The sequence below is a fragment of the Protopterus annectens genome, chromosome 15.part0, assembly GCF_019279795.1.
Source record: "Protopterus annectens isolate FY-2018-M chromosome 15.part0, PAN1.0, whole genome shotgun sequence".
NCBI classification, from domain to species: Eukaryota; Metazoa; Chordata; order Ceratodontiformes; family Protopteridae; genus Protopterus; species Protopterus annectens.
In genome coordinates, this window is record NC_056749.1 from 99,303,746 (window position 1) to 99,311,979 (window position 8,234).

Sequence of the window (8,234 nt, forward strand, 5' to 3'; positions counted from 1 at the left end):
GTTTCTCCTTTATTTGGGGACTCGTTGTTCCATCATACTATGACATACCCTGTGTTACACTTTCTACACCAAATCCTTCATTTCACAAGTGTTCCATAAATTTAGTTTCTATTTGTTTAACTTCTACCTCACTAATCTTCTACTCTACCTTCCCCTTTGTGTTCTTATTATTTACACTGTGAAATTTTCCACATCTGAATTCCATTTCCTGTATTTCTCTTCAAATATCCTTGGACCTACTTTTTGTGTTGTATTGCACTATATCAGATCTCTTTTTCTTTCTCATGTACATGTTTCTTTTTATACCTTTCAAAAATCTCTGTGTTTTGTTCTTTATATTTTCATACTTCCTCTGTTGTTTCTTTTCCCAGGAGGCCCAACATTTCTTCTTCTATGTAATGTTTTTCATGAATCAGTTGTGTTAATGAAAGCAAACCTACATTTGAAGCTTTTGACAGTTTGTCTTGTACAGGTATTTTTCTTTCCTATAATTTCTCTCATTCTGGGCATCTTGTATAACAGCAATAATACATATTTCCTTCTGTATCTTCAGTAGTCCATGTTATCATCTTCATGACTCTTTTTTGGCCTGTCAATTTTTGTGGACTACTACTTCCATTTGCAGGGGGGGGGGGGCATCATCCCCCTGGGCCTGGCCTAACCCCATTGTAGCAATGTTTCTGCATCTTCAGGATTCTACATTTATTGCCATTTTTCAGTCATGGCACCATTGTGCACACCACGATTGGACAACGTTTTATTCCAGGTATTTGTGCGCCAAGCCATCTGTTTTATTTTTTAACCCACCTCTCCATGATATATGATATATCTAAGATACAGTCAATATATATCAGTGTCATCTTAGTGAGATTTTGTGAAAACTGTGTCCACCTTGTGAAGGTACTCACCAAGACTTTCAGGAACAATACCCTCCTTTTTTTGCTGATTTGATCATCTCTCCACTTTTCTCAGTTTGATTTCTTCATGTCTTTTACGTTTTTAATACCATGGAGAGAATGGACACCATTACTAAGTCAAAGTATGATTAAAGTTCATGAAATTTGTATTATTTCAATCTTTGACGTTAGCCAGAAGTGCTCTTCACAGTACCTGCAATGTGCCCAGAACTGTCTCATTCTGCAATTCATATGGATTTACATCTATCAGTAGCATATCTAAATAAGAATGTAAATTCTTTTTATGAGACCCATTGCTCCTACTATTACTGGAACTGTCTGGGTATCCTTCTTCCACATTGCCCTCATTTCTGCCTGCATATCCTGCTATTTTATGACTGTGTCTCTCTCTGTATATAAGACACTGCAATCACTGGGTTTAGCAATTTCAAAGATCAATGCTACTTTTGTCTTCTTTTCATGCACTTCTATATTTGTTTTTCTTGCATCTATTTTTTTAACTGTTGTTAATGGGTGATCCATTACTTCACCATTCTCTGTAATGTTTTGTGGCTCATGTTTCCAGTATACAGGCCTTCTGTCATTAGTGTATCACACCCAGCAACAAGAGATATGACTGTTTCCAGTTCTGTTTTACAGAACCTGCATTTGTCTGTTTCTTCCACATGCTGAATGGACTTTGTAAATGAACATGTACATAATCCACTATCCTAGGCGGCCAATATTGACTTTCTGTCTTTTTGTTTAAATTCACCTCTCCTTAACCATTCCTGTATCAGATACTGATCAACATGAGGTTGTTCCAGGAGTTTTCTGTACCTGCAACTATATTTTTGCCTTTTCCACATTTCTTGCCATCTTATCTCATCCTTCTCTTTATAGTCTTTCTTTTGCTATTTTAGCGCATTCATTTGCTGCTTGATTTTTGTCTACTTCTGGTTTGGTTTCTATTCCCATTTGATGCCAATATGCATCTGCTAAAGTATGCAGGGAACTCATTTTAAATTTGTTCTATTGATGTCTCAAAACTTTCACTATGTTTGGATCTGATGAGGTCAGTAGATATGAATGCAGTCCTACTATTGCAGATATATACATGTAATCCATTTTAAGGAGGCCCAAACCTCCTTCAGAACAAGGAATATATAATCTTGGTATACACTGCTTTTTTGTGTATCATTTTATAAGCATGAAGCATTTTTCTTATTTTCCTGTCCATCTGATCCAATACCTTTTGGAGCCAGTCAATGACCCTAAAATTGTAAGTTACAACAGGAAGAGCAAATTGGTTTATAGTTAGGAACAAACCTAGATCTCAGGGTTGTTTTCAGTATTAATTTTAGCCTTCTAAAATATTCCTTACTGAGATTTGTTTGCATTTTCATGTTTTGTTCTGGATCCCTCACCATTTCCCAATAGTTTATACACTTCCTCCTGCTCAAGTTCTTTTATTTCACATTCCTATCCAAGACTGATATTTTCTTTGTGCTGTAACTTTCCTGCTTTCAATGTTACTTTTGCATATTTATCAAGACCAAATGACATTCTTATGTAATCTGAGAAAGTTTTAACTATTTTAAGTTGTGCTTTCAGCTCATCTGATAAGCTATGCAGTTTTAAATCATCCACAAAAAGAAGACAAGAAATGTTTACACTTCGTTGTTTTCTGGGAGCCAAACTGTAACTATGACCAACACTGTTAAGTAGACACCTAAGACAAAAAAAAAAAAAAAAACAACAGCAACAAAGACACACCCTTGAATATCCCCATTTGTATTTTTATTCCTGGGATAATAATTTGTTCTTTATCATGGCACTGTTTCATGATCACTGTAACGTAACTGATCAATGTAGGGTGCATCTTATACATCTGTAAGCACTCTTTTTATCCATGAATCTGGGATGCTGTAAATGCTTTTTTGTAATCAATTCATGCCATACTTAGATTATTTCCCTTTTTACAAGTTTCCATTATGACTTTAACAAATGATCCTTTGTTCCACATGACTTTCTTTTGCTCCCCTTTTGTTCTATTGTCATGACTGAGCTTTCTTCTTAATGACTATAAACTCTGTTTGCATCATTTCCAATTATAGTTTCTATATCACAGTTAGTTTATTATTTGCAATACTGTACAATAGATCCTGGTCTGTTCTGTTATTGCATGTTGCTTTTCTCACATATATCTTTCTGAGTATTTTGTTGATCTGTTCCCTCTTCTATAGTCTTCTAACATTGACAGTTCTTGCCTTAACTGATTTATAGTTTTCTGTATTCAGTACTTCATGATGGCATTTGATTTCGCCCCATTCCTTTCCCTTACTACCCTGTGCTTTTGTGGTAGGACTTTATCTGTCTACAACAAAAGGAGAAAGCTACTACAAGATAGAGCAAAATCCTTAAAAGGTAAGACACCTGATCACACTATAAGTAAAAAGTAAGGCTCTAAATCATGAACAAAATCCGTTTTAATGTGGGCAGAGCACCTTGGCTGGCTTGTTCAAGTCTCTTGAGATGGAGATCGCCAGATACAACCCAGGGGTTACTCCCCAGTGTCACTGCCGACAGGAGGTACAGCAAAATACTATGGGCTAGGCTTATAAATGCCCTCGGGCAGATAGCCTAGTATGAACCTATGAACCTATTAATTTAGCTGCACAGTAATATATCCCATGTCCTATTTACATCTGTTATATGTCATTAATTTCTATGGACAGTCTTGATTCCTGTGTTCATTTGCTTTATCAAACTTTTTACATTTTCGGTCTTATTGACTTTCTGTAGTCTAGCCATCTCTATTAACTCAAACAATTCTTCCCTTAGATCATTTTCTTCTAAACTAAGGGGACTTTCTTTGTTCTCCATTTCCTGCTGGCATTTTCAAAACATCTTTCTGTGCCATATTCTCATCTTCATCCCGTATCAGCCATTGTTCTTTCATATGGGAACTCACTCCACAACACACTGACTGCATCAAGAGTTGCCACAGTTTCCTGTTCCTTCCCCTGCTGTGCAACTCCATCTGTACTTTTGTACTGGTTTCCTATTGAAGGCTCCAAATTATCTTCTTATGCAATTGATCAGATGCTTCCTGCTTTACTGGTTTCTCCTTAATTTGAGGATTCATTATTCTATCATGCTGTTGTGCTATTTCTTTAACTTATCCTTTACTAGTCCTATTTTATATTTCCCCCCTTTGTTTTCTTATTTTTTTGTATCCTAAAATTTTTCATATCTGGTTGACTTGCCTGTATTTCTCTTCAAATATCTGTGGTGCTGCCTTTTTTTGTATTGACTAGTTTTACTTTCTCCTTTGCATAAATATTACACCATATTAAATCTCTTTTTCTTTCCATGTCCATATTTTTTATTCAGATGTCTTTTGCTCCTCCTATTTCTCCTTACTTGGAAACCTTGTTGTTCCCTCATGCTGTGACATGACCTGTGTTAGCCTTTCTGCACTAAATCATTCACTTTTCAGATATTCATCACTTCAGTTTCTATTTTTTAACTTATACTTTACTAATCTTCTGTTCTATATTCCCTCTTTGTGACCTTATTTTTTTGTATTGTGAAATTTTCCATATCCAGCTCCCCATGGCTTTTGAGCTGCTTTTTTGTATTCATTAATTTGGCTTTCTGCTTTGCATAAGCATGGCACCATGTCAGATCTCTCTTTCTTTCCCATGTCCATATTTCTTTTTTATACATTTCAAAAATCTTTATAGATTTTGTTCTTTATCTTTTTGCACTTCCACTTCTTTTTTGAAATGGCCCAAGGTTTCTTGTTCTATAGAATGTTTTTCATAAATTTGTTGTATTAATGAGCACACATTTACATTTGAAGCTTTTGACAGTTTTTTCTTGTGCAAGCATTTTTTATTCCTCCAATTCTTTCTTAATCTTTTTGTATATCTTTTGTCTGAAAATTCTGAGCTTCTTGCATAATAATAACAATAAATAATTTCTTTTTTTATTCTCAATAGTCCACTCTATCATCTTTATGACTCTTTTTTGGCCTGTCAGTTTTGTGTTTTTTGTGGATCTACTACTTCCTTCTACAACTGGAGGGGGGGCATCCTCCCCTGAGCCTGGCCTAACCCCATTATAGGAATGTTTCCATCTCTTGAGAATTCTATACTGTCAATTTCTCAGAATTGGGTACTTTTTATACTGGGACTTGTGCACCCAGCTGACTTTTTTATTTTTTAACCTATTCTATATATTTTTATTTTTATTGCAAGTCTGGTTCATTTGATTTGATTTACATATATAAAATGCAGTCTATATATCAGTAACATTTGGTGAAATTTTGTAAAAACAGGGTCCACCTTGCAAAAGTACTCACCAAGACTTGAGGATGAATTAGTTTATAGCAATACTACTCTCACTTGCTTTAATATATATATTAGAGAAAGAAGAATGGAAACTGTTGAAGATGTTATTTTCTAACAAATCTATAAGAATTATGAAACCAGATAAGGGTGGAGGAGCTGTGGTGATGGACAACACTGTATACTCGGGTAAAATGCAGAACATATTATATGATTATATGAATGAGACTCATGTAATAGATAAAAATAGATATTTTCTTACTTGATTCTTTGCTGCAAGGAGTGAATAACAAACAGGAAATAGATTTTTTTCAGATTAGTGAACCCAGAATGCCCTCCATATTTGATATCCCCAACCTCAGGACACACCATGATATGAATGATCTATGTCTTAGGCCCGCTGTGACTGCACAAGGGTGAAATACCTACCCTATTGCTATTTTTACTGACAGGGTTTTAAAATATTTCTTAATTCTATGTCCCAATATTCTGCAGGATTCCTGGAACTTGTTGATGAGCACCATAAATAATCTATGGGAAGACCAGTTTTCGTTTGTGACCATAGATGTAGTGGATTTGTTTGAAAGTATACCACATGAGCAAGGCCTTACATTGCTTTAGGGATGCCCTAACTTGTTGTCATTTCCTGGATTGAAATAGGTTGAATTTCAGTGTTGAACTAATGAAGACAGTTCTAGCGAATAATGTTCTTTTATTCTAAGAAGAATATTTTAGACAGATCCAGGAGTAGCCTTTGGGGCAGCTTGTTATGGCTTTGGGTTATATAACATTTACTTACAGAACTTCACAAAAATAAAAAAAATTGAACATGCGTTTAGATATTTGGAACATTTGATAAATGTTGATAACACATTTAAACGCACATAAGGTATTAACATTTGCATTGTGATATTTTTATTTAATGTATTCTATATGACATTTAGTGTTCTTGTATTTGGAAAAGTATAGAAATAGTTATGAATGTTCAGTTGTTATGTAATGAAGTTTTATGCTATTCACTAAGATTATATTTTATGAATATTTATGTGATCATTTATCATGTGATTTTTTGAGAGGTTTTGATTGAGTAAAGGTTGATATATATATATTTCAAAGTAGAGGAGGGTTAGACTCAAGTTCTGATTAAGTCTTTTATTTTAGCATAAACTGTCAGTAAAATATGTTGATTTATATTCTTGGCTGATCTCAGAATCTGCTACTTGAAAAAGCACACAGGCTAGCTATAACTTATAGTTTTGCCCTACTTAATCAGCTTTAAATACCACCCCCACTTCCTACCAATCGAACATGTATTGCATAAACCCTTAGAGGTAACAGTGACACTTCAGTATCTTTGAACTTAATTCCCTCTTTGTTTAGCTCCCAGTGACATGGTTTTATCTAAAATTAGATAAATATGCTAGAATCAATTTCCATCAGATATTATAAATCAAAAATCAGAAAAGTTTCCTAGCTATTCAAAGTAAGCTAAGAGTACATCTATTTTCTGAAGCTGCTGAATGCAAATGCTTCTGTGATGAAAGGTAACTTAAATATACCAACTCCGAGATCGCACTACAGTACAGAAGAGGGAAATTGCACAGCTATCTACACGGACGCTAGCAAACAGTAATCTGGGATGATAACCTATCACCTCGCCTCCCAGTTACTCTCGAAGTTCCCCAAGGGTCTATCCTTGGCTTTCTGCTATTCTCCCTTTTCACTAACAACCTACATACTGCCACCACACAAGCATCTCTTAAACAGTATGCAGATGACTCTACTCTCATTTGCTCTGCCCCCACTCTACCAGAACTACAACATATCACACAGGAATTATTCTCTTCTGTAGAAAGCTGACTATCCAATGCTCAGCTCCTACTCAACCCAAGTAAGACAAAACTTCTCCTGTTCCAACCTTCCAAAGCCACCCACAACACCAGCCATTTTAACATTCTCAGCAAAGACAATACCATAATCTCTCCATCAGAGCACACAAAATTACTTGGTGTGGAAATAGACAACAAACTTAGATTTGACACCCACATATCTCTCACAATAAAAAAAGTTCACAAGAAACTTGGTGCATTATATCGAAACTGCCAATTCTTAACCAAGGCGGCTAGAATCTCCATTCCAATTCCCAGCTAATCTCCACCCTACTCTTTGCATCCCCCATATTTATCAACCTTAAGACAGACAGACCTACATAAGCTGGATGCTTGTTACAACAAAACTGCTAAATTTGTCACTGGGACCTCCTACCACAGCCATCATTGTATCTCCCTTAAAGAACCTAACTGGCTAGAAGTCCCACAGTTCCTTCACTTTAATCAACTCACCCTCGCTCATAAACTTATTAACCACCCCCTTAACATCTCTTCTCTTCAAACCCTTCTCTAACCCTATCACTCCACTAGCCCCTAAGATCAAGCAACAAAAATCAACTCACTGTTATCAAACCCAAAAACTCAGCAGGAGAAGCCATATTTTCATGTACCATCTCTAAACTTTGGAACAATCTTCCAACCTCTATAACTACTCTACCTTCCAGCAGCCTCTTCAAGACTGCACTCAAATTCCACTTAAATTTGCACTGGCTTTGTCTTTGTTCTAATCCAGACCTACACCCTTACCCCCCACCTAGACTCTTAACCCAACTATACTACAGCCTCTACTAACCACAGTCAGAATTAGCTAGTTGTCTTTACATACTTTAACATCTTGTCTGACAACTTTGTTACTACTATTATAACCAACAAGAAACTATCGTAACTTGCAACATTTACTGTATATACTGTTGATAATCAATATCTTGTTATTGTATTAAAGCCAACAACCTGTAATGCTGTTTACTATTGCTGCATCTTTGTATCTCTATTTATCATGTACATGAAGTGGACCCTTTCTCCCTGGGCATTCGCTGAAAAAGGACCTGTGTCCAGTCGGAATGTCCCGGTAAACAAATGTAAATAAATAAATA